The sequence below is a fragment of the Tenrec ecaudatus genome, chromosome 3 (assembly GCF_050624435.1).
Source record: "Tenrec ecaudatus isolate mTenEca1 chromosome 3, mTenEca1.hap1, whole genome shotgun sequence".
Taxonomy (NCBI): Eukaryota; Metazoa; Chordata; class Mammalia; order Afrosoricida; family Tenrecidae; genus Tenrec; species Tenrec ecaudatus.
In genome coordinates, this window is record NC_134532.1 from 11,390,440 (window position 1) to 11,412,522 (window position 22,083).

Below are 22,083 nucleotides of genomic sequence, written 5' to 3' on the forward strand. Positions count from 1 at the left end.
CAATTCTTAATGTTCTTCTATCACAGGCTTAACAGTTTATTAAAAAAAAAAACACAACTAAATTCACTGCGATCGAATGATTCTGAACCACAGGACAGAGTCTTACTGCTCTATAAATATTTACAGATCCGTAAATCCATTTTAATGACAATTTATAACCTTTATCTTCTACAAGAGTTCAATGGCACATCCATAGGCTCTTAAGGATGTTAAGGGCCAGGTCGGCAGCGCACCGCCCAATACCTAACCTACTGCGCTAGGGCTCCTCCTTTGTTCAACGGTTCTATGCAAGTCCTCAGTAAAACATTCCTTCTAGCTTCCCTCGTGCTATTGATACATTTGATAAAAGAAATCTAGAACGTTTTGATAGCATAGATTCTAAAAGAAGCTGTCCTTACATCTGTGTATATTCTTTTTATTTTGCATCCCTTAACTAAAAATACCAAGACATCTTTGTATTGTTGAACATTGATATAAACATGCAACAAAAGCACTTTAAACCTAACTAATTCATCAAATTAACACAACAGAAACCTTCTGAAACAGAAAATTGTGAATCTCAAGTGTAATCACTCATTTGATCCAAAGTGGCAGAGAGACAAATCTACAACCACTCACTGGCCAGTTATCTAGAACTAGAGTTTTGTGGTCCCCCTCACCCCCCTCCAAGTGTAATCACAAATAGACACTTTTAAAACAAGGTGAATTTACTAGCTTTAACTTAAAATTGAATGTGTGCCATTGAACTCTTCCAGATGACAGAGGTTATAAATTGTCATTAAAACAAACCAATCACAGTAAATTCTCTCCCAAGCGGCAAGGTTAGATATCCTGTTCTCAAGCAGTAATTCTGAACCTTGACTTCACATTAAAATCATGACCCCCAAAAGAATTCTCAAGGCCTGTGATTGAACCACAGACAAATTAAACTTGAGTAGCTGAGGATAGAGTTGGGGAAGTTCTTTTATTCTAATGCATAGTCAACCGAAATTCCTGAGATAGATTTAGATCTGTGACTTTCAACATTAGCAATACTTTAGAATCATTTGGGGAGGCTTTAAAATCTCATGTCTCTGTCACAGACCAAGCCAACTAATTGAGAGATTCTGAGGTACAGATCAAGACATTGGTTTCAAAACTACTTATGTAAGTTCAACATTTGGTGGGCAAGGCTGTGAACAACTATGTTAGGGGGTCTTGCTACATTGATTAGTTTTGTCTTTTTTATCATGTGTAATACCATATCTCAGAAATCACTTAAGAATGTGTTCGCTATTTAAGCTAGCACTATCATTTAAATTTTTAAAACACCTTTTGGACTGCACCATATGTAATGGTATGACTCTACCAACATGTTAAGACTTGTGGAAAGAATATTGCTGTTGTGGAAAAATCTGTGAGAAGCCATTTTTAATCAATCCCCATAGACAAAACCAAACATTTAAATAGAAAACCCAAACTCATTTTCACTAAATAACACCCACTGCTCCTTCCAAATTAGTGTTTAATTATCTCTTTAGTGGCACTGTGGTTGGTAGTTCGAACCCATGAATTGTTCTGTTGGGAGAACGATGAGGCAGCATACTTTCTTAAATATTTGCAATTTTGGAAACCCTATATAGTCTATACTGTTGATATGAGTCGTCATTGCTCGGAGGCACTGGGGATTTAGTTTATGCTTTTAGATAAGTAAAGGAAGAGAAAAGACAAACAGATGAGACAAACACTGACAGTCATGAATACGGGAATGAAAGCAAACATAATCACAGTATCGTGACGGTGAACTACTAGGTGAAGGCAGGAAATCAGTTAATTTAAACAAGGCGGTGGTGGTTGTGTGTCTAGTCAATTCCTACTCTTAGTGGACAGAGAGGACACGTCTTAGGGTTTCCCCTAGGGAAGGACTTCTGGTGGCATAGAGGTTTTTGAGTTGGACTGCTAACCACGAGGTCGGTAGTTCAAGCATACCAGTTGCTCCTCCTCTCTGTAAAGATTGACAGCCTTGTAAACCCACAGAGGTAGTCCTACATTGGCTTATAGGGTCTATGAGTTCAAATCGACTGAATGGCAATGGGTGAGTGGGTGAGTGATTATGTGAGTGGGTGGTTGGGTGTGTGATCTTTACAGAGAAGCCTACGGACACAATTTCTCCCCCAGATCAACTAGGGGCCTCATCCTGCCAACATTTGGCTACCAGCTGAATGCTAACATTACACCACAAGGGATTAATGTTTTATGGAGAAAAGCACAAATAAATCCAAACATTGTTAAATATGACATTAGTACCAAAATAATCTACAAGACATTATGCACATGAAAAAAGATAGTGGAAAGAGGAACTACTTAAGATTTTCCTCCAAGTTCACAAATTTTTCCATTCATTTAAATACTATGCAACCATTTTCTAAACTATTAAGTAGAAAGCTTTTAACATTAGTAGAGGTCAACTTGGGGAACAGAAGGATGTGGTCTGGGAGATTCAAAACCCTAGATAGGAAGCATAGATTTCCCTCTATGAAACCTATAGAGATTTTCTTTATTTAAATCATTTTATTGGGACTCATACAACTCTTATCTCAATCCATACATACACCAATTGTGTAAAGCACACTTATACATTCATTGCCCTCATCATTCTCAAAATTCGCCTTCCACTAGGGTTCCTGGAATCAGCTCCTCATTTTCCTTTTTTCCCTCTCCCTCCCTCCCTGCTCCCCCCTCCCTCATGAACCCTTAATAATTTATAAATTATTATTTTATCTTATCATACACTTCCCGGTTCTTGCTTCACTCACTTTCCTGTTGCCCATCCCCCAGAGAGGAGGTTATATGTAGATCCCCGAGATCCATTCCCCCTTTCTAACCCCCCTTCCCTCCCGGTATCACCACTATAGATATATTTTTATAATATGAAAATAATATTTAATAGGGAAAATAATATTTTATAAAATATTTATTAAAGCCCTAAATATTTTAATGGTAAGTAATATATGAATTATTATTAATTGTTTTTCTTAATGTGTTTGTCTTAAAATATTTTTTAAGTATAGAAATGAAGTTAAGCATATAAGTATAAGATATGCATATTCTGATCATGAAAAATTATATGAACAAAAGTGCTTAAGTGGAAGAAATTTTTTAAAGATATGATACTTTTCTTTTCTCCCTTTTAGAGGAAGTCTGACAGAAGGTCAGCCAACCTTTTAAAACTAACATGCCAAGCATTTATTTGTTATGAAGAAAATTCCATTACTCATTTTAGAGGAAGTCAGTCAAGTGTTCTCTGCAATCAGAAGAACTGATTCATTTACTAATCTTGATTTATCCACACAAAAGACAGCCTGACAGCTCTGAGTGTGCCCTTAACTAGAGAAATTCTATGAGTGTCAGGGTATTGGGCATGGATGAAGGCAGGGCCTGTGGTGATCGGGAGAAGGAAAACTCACCTAAAGACATTCAAAACTGAAAAATAAAAATTGTCTGTGAACAATGTATTGGTCAAACAAACATATCTACTGGGCCCCTGATTTAATTTCTGTAAAGAAACAAAAACAAAGTCTCAAACTCATTGTTTTACCTTTTTTATATTTTTGTTGGTCAAGACTACCTCCTTTGGCCTTTCTTGTGTGCACTGTATACTCTACAAATAACCCAATAAATCAGACGTTATGAGGACAAATGACACATCAGGACTGAAGACTCAACAACCTACAAGATGGAGACCAGATACCTTTATTTGCTGACAATGAAGATGACTTAATTGAAGGGCTTTCTAAGGAAAGTTAGAAGACCACAGCTCAGTCTGGGCTGCACCTGCACTTTAAAAACATACTTAAAAAAAGAAAAAAATTAAAATATATATATACTAAATAGCTTCACAACTGCGTAGAAGACAAAAGTGTAATAAATGGAGAGGAACAAATGAAGTTCCAAGCATTTCATTCTACTTGAATTACAAATGTCCCTGGCAGGAGAAATCAAAAGGCAACACACAGATGAAATCTATTGCAAACTATCTCTTTCACATGTTAAGGGGCCAATATTTCACTTCAATGATCTTTTCACTTTTCTCAGGCGCATGTGAAAACTAGATGATGAAAAAAAGGAAGACAGAAGTGGTTCATGTGAATTGGCCTGTTGCATGGAATACAGGTTGTAGCGTGACTGCCAAAGGACAAACAAAGTTGTCCCAGGAAAAAAAATGAGAAGCTAGAATGTTCCTCAGAAGTAAGGGCGATGAGATACAGGCTCACTTACCTGGGGCACATTATCACGAATAGCAAATTCCTAGTAAAGGACATCATGTTTAGTAAAGTAGAGGGTCAGCAAAAATGAGGAACACCCTTACTGAGATGGATTGACACAATAGCCCCACAGTGTACTCAAATATATCACAGACTATGGAGACAGCACAGGACTGGTCGAGGTTTTGCTCGTGCATTGAGCATGTGCAAAATGTCGCCCAATCCTGTGCTGTTATGTTGTTATGAATCAGAGCTGACACACAGTAACTAACTGCAGTAACATATTTTCCCCATATAATTTTTTTCCTTAATACTAATATGGAAAAATATTTCTTGGAGTACAGACTACAAATGAAAGTAAAATCTAGCAGAATCACCAATTCAAGTAGCTATGTGAGTTAGTTAGTTTATTGTGCCAACCTGGCCGATAAACACATGTGGGGTTAATTGAAGGGCGGAGTGATACATGGCTCTGTGAGCCTCACCTTTCTGGTTCTCGGGTCTCTTGCTTTGTGATGGTCTCACCAGGGTGTAGCTTGCCTTAGCAGTTCCCTGATTCAGCTTGTAAGGCTCACTTCCTGCAAGACATTCCCAAGGAGAAGCCACATGGACCTACCCTGATGCAGCCCTGGGTACTGGAGCACCTGTGTGGAGACCCCTGCCAGTGCTGAGACGCTTACACACTCACTGATTGGGCTTTCATCCTGCAGTCAGCGTCATTGTGTCTGCTTTGTGAGATGAAGGAGGACTTTGTGGATTGGTGTTGGGCATATGAGTTAATGGGTTAATGTTGGACTTGTGGCTTTGGGCAGCACTGGGTTGGGATATTTTCTTGATGTGCACTTAACCTTTACATAAAATTCTCTCTTATACATGAGTTTCTGTGGATTTGTTTCTCTAATGTACCCAGACTAATACATTATGGTACCTTAGGAGTGGGGTACTGAAGAAACAAATCATAAGATAGAGAGTAGATGTTTGTTTGACCTCTCCCTCATGTCTAGCCAGAGGTCAGATAAAGCCACATTATTTACTCTGTTGTTTTTCTAGGGAAAATATGGGAAGTAGGAAAATAGAAAGTTTTAAGTCCACTTGCTTAGCCATTAAAATTTGATCTTTAGATGGGTTTAGGCCATGCCTGTAAAAAAAGATTTGAAAAGATATACCCCACTGAGTGCTTTGGAGTACTCAGGAACCAATGGTCTTTGTCAGAAGTTGGAAACAATCTGGAGCCATGAAGAAAACTTCTCTCTGGGACTGAATGTTAAAGGGAGCCTGTGAGCAGGTGCTTGCTAGGTAACCACCTGGATCTGCTTGTTGAGTGGGAGTGGGAGAATTGCAGCAATAAAGAGATGGGTTGAGTTTGGCCATTGACATCTGTGGACTTGGTTTACAGGAAAATGAGGAGAAGACGAGAGTGGGTTGGCTGGTCTAAGGTCCATGACGTAGCATGAGAAGTTTAGGCTTGTTGAGTATTGGTGAGAGCCCATAGTCTAAATGCTAGGCGACCAATGGGCACCCTGTGGAGGCTGAGTGAGGCAGCCCACACTGAGTTGACCAGAACCCGACAAGCTGGAGATTTTTGAGCCCGTGAACTGGTGCATATTGTTGCTGACTTTATGGATGGCCTGCCCTGATTTGACTTTGCTTATGGATGCAGACTTCACAGGGTTCCAACTGGAATGAAGATTCTTATGTCGAAAAATGATCGTCTTCTCAGAGAACTGAGTTGATGTAAGTGGGCAGTATATAAATTGGATACCCAAAATTTGGGGAGATAAACTCATGAAATGGTTGGCTTACATACTTTCATAGTTGGGGGGAAAATTCACAGGATTATAGGGTTAAGGTGTAGGTGTTACTTAATTTCAATTGTGAAGCTAAAGAATTATGTATAGGTGCCAGGTTGGCAAGGGGTGGATTGAGTTAGTTTATTGCGCCAACCTGGCCGATAAACACATGGGGGATTAATTGAAGGGCAGAGAGATAAATGGCTTGGTGAGCCTCACCTTTCAGTTCTCGGGTCTCTTACTTTGTGATGGTCAGACCAGGGTGCAGCTGCCTTAGCAGTTCCTTGCTTCAGCTTTCAAGGCTGACTTCCTGCAAGACATCCCCAAGGAGAAGCGACATGGACCTACCCCAATGCAGCCCTGGGTGCTGGAGCAGCCATGTGGAGACCCCTGCCAAAACTGAGATGCTTACATGTTCACTGGTTCGACTTTCCTCCTGCAGTCAGTGTCATAGTGTGTGTTTTGTGAGATGGAGGAGGACTTTGTGGATTGGTATCGGACATATGGGTTAATGTTGGACTTGTGGGCTTTGGCAGTACTGGGTTGGGATATTTTCTTGACGCGCACTTAACCTTTACATAAAACTCTTATACATGAGTTTCTGTGGATTTGTTTCTCTAAAGTACCCAGACTAATACACTATGAGAAAAAAATTAGAAATATCTGGACCCTATTAGTGCAATAGAAGAAAAGGTGAATTTGGTATTGGAAAAGAATGCTGAATATATCTGGATTGCCAGAAGAATGAAAAACTCTTTATTGGAAACAGTAGAGTCAGAATATTCCTTGAAAGCCATCATGACCAAAGTTGGTCTCCCATACTTTGTCCGTGTTATCAGAAACATTCAGTCCCTAGAGAAGGACTTTGTGTCTGGCTAAAAGAGAAGTCTCTCAAAATGAAACTACGTGGTTGCTGCAACAATGGGTTCAAACACAGCAGCGATCATGAGGATGATGCAGGTGATTCTGACACTGCAGAGTCAGAACTGATCCCACAGTACCTAGCAACCATAGAAGCAGAGGATCATAACACCCATTTACCTAACAACCGTACAAGGATAGGAACATAACACATACTTACCTAACAACCATACAAGCAGATGAACATAACACACACTTACAGTTTGACGAATCAGGGGGTCTACACCAATTAGGAGTAGAAAGAAAATGTTTTGAAAATGATGATGGCAACACATGCACAAAGGTGGTTGACACGATGTATGTATATATGGATTGTGATAAGAGTTGTATGAGCCCCCAATAAAATAATAATTTTTAAAAGAATTGAGGGCACTGAAGTTCCAGACTCATCTAAACTACTGAGTTTGGTTGAAATGGAATTAGCCTTGTATATAAAGATAGACACAGGGATTATTGCCATCTTTTTCTTCCATTTCTCAAGTTTGGTTAGTTTAGTCAACCAAGTATGGGGCAAATCGAGGTATGATTATGGTATTTTGTATAAATTTCCTCTGTGTGCATTGGGGAGGGGGCATCTATCTTGTTATATTATTGCTGTGAAAATTACACCAGTTACTATTACTGCCCATTTTGCACCTTTCTCAGTGTATAGCCCCCTTACCTGAGGGAGACAGTAATGTATTTAGGCAAGGTAGGCCATTCTCCCAACCCCAGCAGGTAAATTACACTTGATCTAAGAACCGGTAGCCCTTGTGTCCATTTCTACTCACTGTGAGCCCATGTGAACCAGAGTAGAATGCCACTCTATGGCTGATGCTTTTGAAGTAAGCTGTCACAGGTGGACTAGACCTGCTAATGTTGCGTTGCCCATTGAGTGGCATCACACTCAGCCACCTCACTCATAACCAGGCTCAGCAAAGGCCCCAGCTCTGATCTGTAAAATGAAAGCAGCAGTCTTATTTGATGGGAATAATTTTTGATGACAGTTGTTGTTTTCTTTGATAAAATAAGAGTGTGTAGTAAGGGTAGACTTTTTTTTTTAATCCCTCTAACACCACCACCAAACTCTAAGGAGTGCAAAGGGAATGACTACTCCCCTAAAGGCTGCCCATTCCAATTCCTCTAGCCCTGCCACAAAAGAATGGAATAGCAATCTGCTTCTTGTAAGATAATGGCCAATAAAAGCCTTTGGATTTTACTTTACAATTCTACTGTGTCACATATGAGGTTGTGATGAATCAGAAGTGATTTAATGGCAATAATTGATTGTTTGATTTTCCACACCCATAAATATTTCTGTTCTAAATACTAACCAACTCAATGTCTTTCTAACCAACTCAATAGCTCCTCTTTTCTTAGCAAATTGCCATGCTCTGCCTAAGTTAAAAAGCACCTCCCTGGAGTACTGCCTGTAAAGTACTTATTAGCCAAAAGCCATTTCATTTCTTTTTCTTTGCTCAGCGCCCAACATGCCTTCCAATGTATAAATGTCGTCTGGTGTAGTATAAGGAATCTGGGAGGTGTATTGGGTTTCAAGATAGGCTGCTACTTGCAAGGTCAGCAGTTTAAATCCTTTAGCTGATCTGTGGAGGAAAAGAGGTGGCTTTTGCTCCCATATAATTTATAGCACCCTGTTTTGAAAAAGGATATGGATGACAGGAACAGCCCATATTTCATTTGCAGAGTCTCCACATAGATGAAGCCTCCATTACATTCCTTTGGATCATTAATCAAGGATGTAGAAACTATTCGTCTCGGGCTGAGCACATTTGGAGAGTATATAACCTCTACCCCTCTCCAGTCAGCCCAGGGAAGGGGAGATGTGTCTTATTTTTCTTTTTAAAGAATTGCTGCTTTTGTTATAACTTTTGAATTTTATTTTTAATTGGGCATTAACACATATATCTTCCATAGTCCAATCACGTCAAACAGTATTGTACAATTGCTACCATAATCAGTTTCCAAACATACTTTTCCTTCCTGGACTCTGAGATTATTAGATCGCTAGATTAGGGGGGAAAGGGGTTGTCTCCCCAGTGCCTGGTAGGGCCATAACAGAGGGGCTGCAGGGAGATGAGGCACGCGAATTGGACAGCTATGGGAAAATCCAGAACGACGCATGTGCAAAGTAAGCCCCCTGAGCCCAGGTGGGAGCTCCACGTGACCAGATTTTAACATTGATAAACCAGGACACCAGCGGGACACCAATGATAAAAACTCATATCCTGGCGAAATAGCCACATGGCAGCCGAAAACCGTATACCCTAGCTTGTCGTGCTGCAGTCTTTCCAAATCAGGACTTTTAAAAAACGCTGCAGGACGTGGGACAAATTGTTAAAAATAGGGACTGTCCCACCAAAAGTGGGACGTCTGGTCACCCAGATAGAGGCTAGCAAGCGAGGCCCAGCCACATGATGTCAGGAAGGTGGCTCTGAACAGAGTTGGACATTACCTTCAGCCATGACCCCCACCCCACCCCTTCAGGCAGTGGGGCAGGAGGGAATGAAGGCCAGATGCAAGAAGGCCAGGTCCCTTTTTTTTTTTTACTCTGTCCTTGTTCCGCAGCAGGTGGAGGATGGGGAGGGGGGGTCTCTTTCACATGAGAGTATGAACGAACATGCCTGCATACTCCCTCAGGGCCCATCCAGGGCCTGCTCTGCGCCACCCCCCACCCCACCCCCCTTCCTGTATTCTTCCCACGTGGTTTTTGCACCCATTTGCAAACTTCTGTAACATACTTTCCAGAAATAGCATGCATCTTTTTGAGAGACTCTAATACCTGTGAAACTTCCCTTTCTCCCATAAAAACTCACTTGGATTGCAAAAGTGCTTCTGCTCAGTGAATTTTTTCAACTTGTGAAGCAAAGAACCGGGGTAAAGCCAATCCAGAAACCTAACAACATCATCTCACTTACTGTACCCCCCAGCCCCCATTCTTGTTCTATTTACTGTCCTTATAGGTTCATCAATCCTGGGCTTCATACACTGAAAACCCTATAACACAACTTCAAGAAAGGGACCCCTGATTGCATACACCTCTGAGATAAACACTAATATGAACAAACAAACAAAATTTTTCAAAACCAGATCAGGTTCAGTGTGCATCAGAGGGAAAATCAGCTGACAAGGTTTGCACAGTTCTAGTTAGGGTTTATCCCTTTGTAAAGGAATTTTAAGGATAGAGATGAAACAAGAATAACAGTTTCAGGCTTTATTCCGGGGATGGGGCTTACTGGGTTAAATCCAAACTAAAGGGAGATCAAAGTGGGATAAAAGGACTTAAGGAAATCAAGGGAAGGAAGATGTAGCTAGTTTACACTGAAACCAGAGAGCTAGTCCTGTAATAGAGGATGGGAGCTGCCTTAGAAGGTACCTGAGTCACAGGAGCCACTGCCACACAGGGCGAAAACGAGGGAAGGAAATTCAAAAAGGACCAAATGTCAGGCTACTGGAAACCCAGAGGGAAGAAGTGGATGGAAGAAGAAGAGACAAAGAAATTCCTCCTTTAGCCAATGCACAGAGAATACCATAGCGCCGACCCCACCTCTAAACACAGCATCTCTCACTGACCCTTATAGCTTCACGGAGGCTCAGTGTGGGAATTGTGCTCAATCCGACTCCACCACTCCTGGGTGAAATGCTAAGGGCATACAACAGAGCAGCAAGGGGAGCAGAGCAAGGAGGTCCCCGGGGAATACCAAAAATAGACTTTAGGGCCAGAGTGTGGCATGCCATCAGACTCAACCGGAAAACATTCCTAAAGGTCAACAAACAGGCTTTGTACTATTTATAAAGTTTTATCTGTCGTCTTTTTTGTTGTTGTTTTGTTTTCTTTTGTTGTTTTGCTCTGCCTTGTTTTGGAGCTTATTATTTTCTCTGAAAGTCTATCTAGATAAGCTAGGCGGGATAAACAAATCCACAGGAGAAAACAATGGGGCCAATTATTTGGGAAGGGGTACACGAGAGAGGGGGAGGCAGGGTAAAGGCAGTGGGTGTTAACAAAGATGGGACAAGGGAACAAAGAGTTATCTAAAACATATGGTGAGGAGGGCATAGGATGCCTGGCAGGGCTTGATTAAGGACAATGTAACCAAGAAAAATTACCAAAACTCGAATGAAGGCCAAACATGATAGTGGGACAAGAGGAAAGTAAAAGGAAATAGAGGAATGAACTAGGAAGCAAAGGGAATTTACAGAGGTCTACATACAGGCATGGACATATGTAAGTATATTTATATATAATGATAAGGAAATAGATCTATGTACATATATTTATAAGTTTAGTATTAATGTAGCAGACAGACATTGGGCCTCTACTTAAGTACCCTTTCAATGCAAGAACACTTTGTTTTAATAACCTGGCTTTCTGTGATGCTCACCTTCCTGACATGATCACTGAAGACAAAATGGGTACATAAGCAAATATGGTGAAGAAGCTGATGGTGCCTGGCTATCAAAAGATATAGCATCTGAAAAATCATATCATTGTGAATGAGGAGGAGTGCACAATGGAGACCCAAAACCAATATGTAGGCAACTAGACATCCCCTTTCAGAAGGGTCTCAGGGAGGAGATAAGCCAGCCAGGGTGAAGTTTAGCTCTGATAAAAATACAACGTTCCTATAGTTCTTTAGTGCTTCCTCTCCCGCACCCCGCACCCCACTATCATGATCCCAATTCTACCTTACAAATCTGGCTAGACCAGAGGATGTACACTGGTACAGATAGGAACTGGAAACACAGGGACTCCAGGACAGATAAACCCCTCAGAACCAATCATGAAAGTAGCTATACCAAGAAGAAAAGGTGAAGGTTGGGGATAAAGAAGGAACTGATCAGAATGATCTACATATAACTCCCTCCCTGGGGGATGGACAACAAAAGAAAGGGTGAAGGGAGACATCAGACAGTATAAGACATGAAAAAATAATTATAAATTATCAAGGGTTCGAGAGGGAGGGAGATGGGTGAGGGAGGAGGGGAAATGAGGAGCTGATACAAAGGGCTCAAGGAGAAAGAAAATGTTTTCAGAATGATGATGGCAACAGATGTACAAAAGTGCTTGACACAATGGGTGTATATATAGATTGTGATAAAAGTTGTACGATCCCCCAATAAAATAATTAAAAGAAAAAATATATAGGGTATGGGGTCTCAATATCTTGAAGATAAACAAGCAGCCATCTAGCTGAGAAGCAACAAAGTCCACATGGAAGAAGCACACCAGCCTGTTTCTATGGGATTAGGTATCAGGCATCAAAGACCCAGAACCAAAAAATCATATCTAGGTGAATGAGGGTGAGTGCAGAGTGGAGACCCAAAGCCCATGTGTAGACAACTGGACATCCCCTTACAGAAGGCTCACAAGGTAGAGACAGGCCAGTCAGGGTACAGTATAGCATCATTGAAACATACAACATTCCTCTAGTTGTTAAATGCTTCCTCCCCCCAATATTATGACCCCAATTATACTTTACAAATCTGGCTGGACCAGAGCTTGTACATGAGTACAGATAAACTCAGGAAATCCAGGACAGATAACCCCCTCAGGACCAATATTGAGAGTAGCAATACCAGGAGGGTAGGGGGAAGGCGGGGAGAGAAAGGGGGAACCAATCACAATAATCTACATATAACCCCCTTCCAGGGGAACAGACAACAGAAAAGTGAGACAAGGAAGATATTGGTCAGTGTAAGACATGAGAAAATGGTAATTTATAAATTATCAAGGCTTCATGAGGGAGGGAGAGAGGGGGAGATAGAGAAAAAAATAAGGAGCTGATATCAAGGACTTAAGTAGAAAGAAATGTTTTGAGAATGATGATGGCAGCAAATGTACAAATGTGCTTGACGCAATGGATGGATTGTGGTAAGAGCTGTATGAGTCCCCAATAAAAGGATTTTTAAAAAAGATTTACAAAGCAACAACAACAATAATAATATATAACATATTAAGGGTTTGGGTCGGTGGGATGGGGAGGGAGGGGATAAATGGAGCTGATATCAAGGCGTTCAAGAAGAATGAAAATGATGGCAGCCACTGTACAACTATGCTTGATCGAATGGAACTATGGATTGTAATAATATCTGTAAGAGCTCCTGATAAAAAACTATAAAAAATTTTAAATAAAATGATTTTAAAATTTTAATTCCTCCGTTTATATTTCTCAGGGCATAACCATCAATAAGACAGGAAATGCACCAGGTTTTCTCATAATTGGAAAGTTTGAAATAGGGAAAGAATGCAGCCCTTGTTAGGGGCACAGGCGATTCTCTGGTGAGCATCTAGGCGGGAAGGGCAGGCAACAGGAATTTTGTAAACAGAGAACAGGAAATTTTGAAAATGGGTGGAAATGGCACTCACTCTGCTGCACCCAACACCTTTGCTCTTATCTACTCATTTCTTCAATGTGCTCTGTTTAGACACCACTTTCCTCCCATCTCTCAGTTATGGAGATCACTGATGGCTTAATTCCTATGTAGTTCCCACAAATGTATCTTGGGTTCCCATTGTCACCCATGGCCTTCTGCAAACTGGATTCTCACAATTTAGGCTCTGATACTATGCCCTCCAACTTCAGATTATATGATTTACAAGCCTTCAGCGACTGATGTTGGCATACCTCTTCCATGTGGACTTAGTGGACATCTCACTTAGATGGCTGCTTGCTTCGAGACAAGCCTTTAAGACTCTAGATACTATTTTATCTGATAGCCAGACACCATCTAATTTCTTCACACTTTGCAATAGCATAGGGTGTGTCCTTGATATTGATCACCCTACTGGGGACAGTACCAGCAGGCACACACTCCTGAGTCATGCCCTGTCAGTCTCAACCTGACTGCTTCACTCAGAAGGCCGTGAATAAAACTTGTAAACTCTTTAATCTAAGGTTTGTGTCCTAATTGTTGTCTGCTCCCACGTCTGTAGTCCTATTTGAAGCGATGATGTCTTGATCTGCCACCAATCATGCATTTGTGACAGTTCCCATTGTTCCAATTTGACTAGTGTCCTCACTGGGAATCCTGGAACTGGACACCATTTTAACCTGGAGCAAATGGCCTTCCTGATCTGATGTTGTGCCAGAGTCTTTGTGCTGTCTTTGCTTCTTTTATGACCTAATAAATGTTCTCCTTAAATTATATTTGAGATTGAGCATTGTTTTGAAACTACCCTAAAGTAGTTTTTCATATTGTATGTCTATTTATCTATTTGTTATACCTGAAAAATAAATTTGATCCTGATTGCTTCCTTATAGCCTCAGGACACCATTTTAATGTTAATATCTTAAATGTTAATAACTACATGCATGACATAACTCTCCAGTTAGCTATATCACAAACCACACCGTTTCTTACTGAATTATCCTCTGATTCACACATTTACATGACCTCTTTGACTCCACAAGACTTTGCGGTGTAGAATTCCTAGCTCTTCTAATTATTACTATTTTTGCTGCCATTTAAAAATTATATTTTCCCAAGTAGGGTTGGATTAAAATCTTAGTTGTTCAGAACTAGCAAGCAATCCCATTGTTCAAGCAGACATATATGTGAGGCATAAACAAAGTCCACATGGAGGAAGCATAAATCTAAAGGAGTGAATCATATCAGAGCTTAAATTGTGACATTTGCAGAAGGCTTTGGATGACAGCGGACACCAGGAATCTATTTGCAGAGCCTCCACATGGATTAAGCCTTCTGTGCATCCCTTCTGACTGCAGTGCAGGGATTGAAATAGACTTGCTTTCAGACAGAGAGCATTGAAAAGTCAACTATGGCAGATGTAGTTAGATTACAATGCAATACCTTATCATTTTATCTCCCCTTTGACACATGTTAAAAGTAAATAATCTGCAGGATTTCTGATAGAGCTTTTTCTATGTTTTTGTTTCTATGCCATTGTTAAGTTGCTTTTGTTTGCTTGCTTGATTTATTCATGTTTGTGTATTTTATGATTTTCTGTATATGAAATTAAAGATAGGTAGTACTGTAGAGATTGATAATTGCCTAGAGACATGGCAGGGGAGGGTGGAAGGAAATGAGCTAACAACAATGAGGATGAAAGGCTGTTTAGATATTGATTGTGGAGATGATTACACAAATCTTAATGTAAATGAACAAATAAACTGTTTCTTATGTGAGGTATATGCCAATAGAACAATTTTTTAAAATTTGATTGTAAGTTTAGTTGATTTTCCAGAGATATTTAGTACACACACACACACACACACACACACACACACACACACTTCAAGGTATATGCCTGTGGTAACCAAAAAAAATGAGAAAAATAAAAAGAAGTTGCTCAGACAAATTCCCTTAAGGCTTTGAAAGAAAATAATTATCAGCCACAAATAATTTACCCAGCAAAATTATCTTCAAAAGTGAGGATGAGAAGATGGCATCTACTTAAGACTCACCCACCCAGAGCTCCTGCTGCCAGACCAGAAAATTGGGAGGTAAGGTGAAGGAGACTGGGAGGTGGAGTCCTGAAATTAGAACTAGAACCCCGCTTTTTTGTGATTTCCATTCACAAAGCGAATAAAGAATGCATTAAATTGCTCTAGGTTCAGTGTGCTGGACTCATGGGATCCTGCGCCCTAGTTTTGCAGTGCATAGCAATTACCCAAGGCTGACACCCTAAAGGGGACATAATCCCAGACACAAGGAGAACCTCTGAGACCTAGTCACAGGACCCCAAACCAGAACTCCCCACATGGTCACATACTTGAGCTCATAGCCTGGGAAACAAGGTCAGCAGGTAGCCATACATTTGGAGAAGCAAAAGCAGGAATTTACCTGAGTCAGGTTGTGATGTGGCATAAAATAAGCAGATAGTCATAGTTCAGGGGGTAAATTCAGTTCCAGTTGGCCAAGAAGAACACAACCTCCCTGATAAGCTGAATCTCCCTCTCTGGAGGCCAATGTGATGGTCCCCAAATCAAGGCACTTCATAATCCCAATATGAAAAAGAGAAAAAATATTCTCTTGGTAAAAACTGCAAATCTCAGGCTCATTGTACAACTCCAAGGCATCAGATAGAAGGAGTCCCTTAACATGTATTAGCATAAAAAGGGAGCCCATGCTAAGGGATGCCAGAAATTAGCTACAGTGCCTGGAGGGTTTCAAAATAACAACAACAAAAAAAAAGAACCCTGAAGCAAGTCTCAGTTTCTAACTGAGCACAGATCCAGAGCCCAGAGCCAGGGAGCCAGCTTAATTTAATTCTGTTTTAGCTGGCCAGAGCGGGTAGGGGGCTCTGAGCTAGTAGGGCATTAGCAGTCTAGATAGGACAATGAGCCCAGCTCTCATTTCAGTGATTCTACACATGGTTGGGGAGGTCCTGCCTGTCCTGGGACCCTTCATGGGGCTGAAGGAATACCCCCGTCTCCTGCTGTAGTGCTTCAGACAGCACAAGGCAAGTATACCAGTGAACGCCAGTGCTAAATACCGCTGGGGGAACTGCCTGCTGCCTGGCATCTGCTACGATCTTGCCTTCAAGAGTAATCCCACCCAGCATCTGTGGGACCCTACACCAAACAGGCATACCACCCCACTATCTTGAGGCAGAGTTGGAACTTCTCCAGCCCCATGGTCAGGCGATCAAGCCTCGGTTATCTTCCTTACTAACCACTCTATTTCTTCTTACTTTATTCTCTTGCCCTTCTATCTCTCCCACCACAGTCTGTCTCAATGGGCCCAGTTTTGTTTTTCTCTTTTTCTTTTCTTTTCTTCTTTTTCCTCTCTTTTATGCTCTTCTCTTCCTCCTTTTCCTATCATATGCCACTGCTGGCTTTAACTCAACCTAAATAACAGGAGGAACTCAAGCCAGCCTGCTGTGGGAGTTTTGCACAACACACAAGGCAACTGTGACAGCCATCTACAGCACTCTGCACTGCTGATAAAACCTCCATTGGGTCTCTAAGGTGATATTGACAGCTAGGGCAATTCTGGCCAGCACCGTTGGGTCCCTGCATTAAAAGGGCACACCAGCCTGCCATCTTGGGACAGAGTGTAAATCCCTCAGGCAATTGGGAATCAGTTATCTCTTTATTCTTTATTTTTTCCTTCTCTCTTTACCATCACAGTCAATCATAGTGAGCAGAGTTGTGCTTTCCTCCTTCTTTCTCTTTCTTTTTCTTTCTTTCTTCTCTCTCTCTTTGTTCTCTTCTCCTCTCTCCCTGCTTTTCTGTTTCTCTCTTCTCCCTCTCTTTACTTCCACATACCACTGCTAGTTTCCAGCCCCTTACCCTCTGCCTAGGGCAACTCTGTCCACCCAGTGGGGAAAGCTAAAGCCTGCCCCTGTGACAGTGATTCATACTGCATGAGGCAGTGCAACCCATGGCACAACTTGGGGCTCAGCGATCTCTTTATCTATTTTTCCCTTTTATTCGCTTTTCTCCCTTTCTTTTGTTTTGCTTTCAATTTTTCTTCTTGTCTCCTCTTCTTCTATCACTTCTCTCTTTCCTGTAACAATCTCAGCTGATTAATAAGTTTTCCCTTTTTGTTGTTTTCTCTTTTTGACTGTCTTTACTTTTGTTTAGACTGTTCATATTTTTTCTGAATGGGTGTTAGTTTTCCTGGTATTTCTGCTCCTGTCTTTGTTTTCTCCATTCTCTCTCTCTTTCCCACTCTTTCCTTTCACAAGTCACTACTGGCCTCCAGGCCACTCCTCTCCACGTAGGTCAACTCTGAAGGCCCAGATGGGGGAGCTCCCACCCATATTTGCTGGCTTTACACATAGCTGGGGAAATCACTCCAGTCCTCCTCCATACCCCAAGTGTCTGGAAGTTCTCCCTCTCAAATGACTCAGGGAACTTCAGTTTAAACCCTGGAGCCTGACAAGTGACTGGGGGCAGTCATGCCCACTGCCAGTGGTGCTCCACGCTGCTTCAGGATCATCTGCCCAGCCTCCACGGCCATCTCTCTGACTAGGGTAATTCTGCCTGCCAGCTACAGTGACCTACACGAAGGAAGGCACACCCACATGCACTCTGCGGCACTCCAGTTCCAGAGGGTAATACCACATGCCACACGAGGTGCTCCAAGTGCTGTAAGACAAACCACTAGAGCTTACTTAGAGATCAGCCAATGAAAGATCACCATTGTGGGCACACAACAACCCAACCAGTATCCCATGAGAGGATTATCCAATTCACATCCCAAATAATGGAATACTTGTCCATCGGCTAGAGTAATATGGAAACCACAGGAAGAGACAGCTGTAGCCCAGCCCCCCAATGCAGCTACCTGCAGGTAGTTAAAAGAAGAACTCACAAGAGTCCCCCACCAGGCCTTCTAAAACAACATGTAAACAAAAACCAGCCCCAACAGCCTCAACAAAAAAAACAGAAGTAAGAGAAGACAATGCAGGAAGAAGTCATGAACCTAACGATGTGGATAGAAAAAGCAGATACTGGCCTGCCACAGAAAGACATTTTCAGAATGCTGTTTGGAGTTATACAGGATATGAGGGAAGCAATACATTAAAAAGATGAAATTATAAAGGACATAAAGCAATGCACCAAAGATAAATAGAAGAATTAAGGGATGAAATACCAAAATCCAGTGGCAAATTGACAGACTTTGCTAACAGACTTGAGGAGGAAGACAATCATACCAATGACCATGAGGATAATCAAGCAGCCCTCAAAAAATGGGAAAAGCAGTCAAATAAGACAATGAAAGAAGAAGAAGATAAGCTGAGAGCCAAGTATAATGCTATGAAGAGGAACAACATTAGAATAATTGGACTACCAGAACAAGACACAACAAAGAAGTCCACAGCAAAAATAGTGAAGGAATTCATAGAGGAAAACTTTGCCAGCTTAATAAATGAAAATCAGGCAAACATTCAGGAGACTGAAAGAACACCAGCCAGACTGCATCCCAAGAAGTAGTCACCAAGAAACATGAATTAAATTATCCAACTTTGAGGAGAAGGAGAGATCATAAGATCAGCTAGGGAAAAACAAATAGTCATGTATAAAGGTATCCCAATAAGAGTAAGTTCAGACCTATCAGCAGACATGATGAAGAAGAGAAGGGAATGGGTAACATATTCCAAAAATTGAAGGAAAATAACGTAAACCCAAGAATACTATACTCGACCAAATTATCTATTAAGATAGGTGGAAAAGTGAGAGCCTTCCAAGACAAGGAAAAACTCAAAGAATACATAAAATAAACCCAGTCCTACAAAAGATCTTTGCTGATCCAGTATGGGCAGAAGATCAAAACTCACTGAGTACAAACAAGAGACCATCACATAGAAGAACTTCACCCATAGGGTGACAAAGAGAAAACAGCCCCCAAGAAAGCATTGGCAAAATAGTGGAAAGAAGGCAAAAATGAACCGCCCCCCACATACACACACACACAACACAAATGAATTTAATACATAGGTAGGAAAACACCCAACACAAAAGGTACAAGATGACATCACAGAGTCCACAGATGCTTGGAATAGCACTGAATATCAATGGCCTGAACTCAGTCATTAAAAGGCAGAGGCTAACAGACTGTCTCAGAAACCTAACCCATCTATCTGATGCCTACAGGAGACACAACAGGTTGAGAATTAAAGGCTGGAGAAAAATATACAAAGCAAACAGCAATGCAAAAAAAGCAGGAGTACCAATCTTAGTCTCTGACAAAACTGACCACAAGATACAGGCCATAATAAGAGACAAGTAGTGGCTCTATGAAATGTTCAACAGAACAGTAGACAATAACCAGTGAGCATAATGAATATATATGCTCCCAATGAGAGACTGGCAAAATTCATAAATCAAACAGTGCAAAACATGAAAACAGAAATCACTGGCTCAACAATTATTGTAGATGACTTTAATACACTACTGTCTGAAAAAGACAGATCACTGGGAAAGAATCTCAACAAGGAGACTACAGATCTAAACAGCACAATTGGACAACTTGACCTGATAGATATTTTCAGATCTTTCCACCCAAATGAAAAAAAATCACATTCTTTTCAAGCACACATGACATATATTCAAAGATAGACCTAATGCTGGGACACAAGTCTAACTTGAGTAAATTCAAACACATAGAGTTTATACAGACATCTTTTTCCAAACACTGTGCCATAAGGCTGGAAATCAACTGAAGGATGGTGAAGAAAACAAAGGCCAACAATTGTAGAATGAATAATTCTCTATTGCAAAAGGATTGGTTATTGGCCAGATCAGAGTTGAAATCAGGAAATTTCTAGAAACCAATGAGAATGAATATACTGCATACCTAAGGTGATCAGCGTTTAACATTGGTAAAGCAGGACACCATTGATAAAACTCATATCCTGGCAAAATAGCCACATGGCAGCTGAAAACCATATACCCTAGCTTGTCGTTCATTCTTTCCAAAAATCGGGACTTTTTAAAATACGCAGAATGCCAGACAAATTGTTAAAAATCAGGACTGTCCTGCCAAAAGCGGGACGTCTGGCCACCTTATGCATACCAAAACCTTTGGGATACAGCAAAGGCATTTAGCAGAGAAAGGCTGATAGTAATAAACACACACATGAAAAAAGGAGAGAGACTTGTGGTTGATAAGCTGGCACAAAACTTACGTCAATTAGTGCAGAGTGAACAGAATAATCCTACTAATAGCAAAAGGATTGAAATAATAAAGATCAGAGCTGAGATGAAGAAGAGGGAAAACAAGAAAATTATGGGAAAAATTAATACAGCTGAACGTTGGTTCTTCGAAAGGATTGACAGACCGATGGCAAACCTAACTAAAGAAAGTAAGGACCACATGTCAATTGCAAAGATGAGGGATGAAACAGGGGACATTAGTATGGACCCTAATGAAATCAAAAGAATAATTACACAGTGCTATGAAGGCCTGTACTCTAATGAATTCAACAACTTGGAAGACATGGACAAATACTTGGAAACACAATCCCTCCCAAGACTATTCTAGATGGATGTCAAGAACCTCAACAGACCCATAACAATGGAAGAATTAGACAATGTTATAAAGAGATTACCAATAAAAAAAATCCCGGGCCATAGGGCTTCACAGGAGAATTCTACCAAACCTTTGGGGAAGAACTGACACCAATCCTATACAACCTCTTCCTAAACAACAACTAACAAAGATGGAAAACTCCCATACGCTTTCTATGAAGCTAGTATAGCTCTGCTACCTAAAGCGGGAACGGATGCCACAAGATTTGAGAACTACAGACCATTATCCCTAATGAACATCGATGCAAAAATCCTTAACAAAATACTGGCCAACAGAATACAAAAGCATATTAAAAAACAATTCACCATGACCAAGTGGGATTCATACCAGGGATGCAGGGATGGTTCGACATACCAAAGACCATTAGTATTATTCGCCACATTGGCAGGAAAATGATAAGAATCAAATGATAATATTGATAGATGTGTAAAAAGCATTTGAAAAATATCTAAAACCCATTCCTGTGTAAGACACTCAAGAAGATAGAAATAGAAGGAAAATTCCTCAATATTATACAAGCTATATATGAAAAACCAACAGCCAACATGATAATCAATAGAGAGAAGATGAAAACAATTCCACTGAAAAAGGGGCCCAGACAAGGATGCCCCTTTTCCCCACTACTATTTAACATCATACTGGAGGTCCTAGCTAACAACATAAGACAAAGAAAACACATCAAAGGTATACATCTGGGAAAGGAAGAGGCGAAATTATCATTATTCATAGACAATATGATTCAATATATCAAAAATCCCTTAAACTCCACAAGTGGAGTGTTGAAAGCAATAGAGGAATATGGCAGAGTGGTAGGATACAAGATCAAAAAACAGAAGTCTATCAGTTAGCTATACACCTCAGACAAGATCACAGAAGAGGCTATTTAAAAGGTAGCCAATAACCAAGCACAAATTGAAATATGTAGGGATATACTTGACTGAATAAATGAAAGATTTGTATGAGGAAAATCATAGAACACTATTATGAGAAACTAAGAGTGACATCAACAAGTGGAAGAATATCCCATGCTCATGAATTAGAAGACTCAATATAGTAAAGATGTCAGTTCTGCCAAGGCACTACATAAGTTTAATGCTATCCCGATACAAATACCACCATCCTTCTTC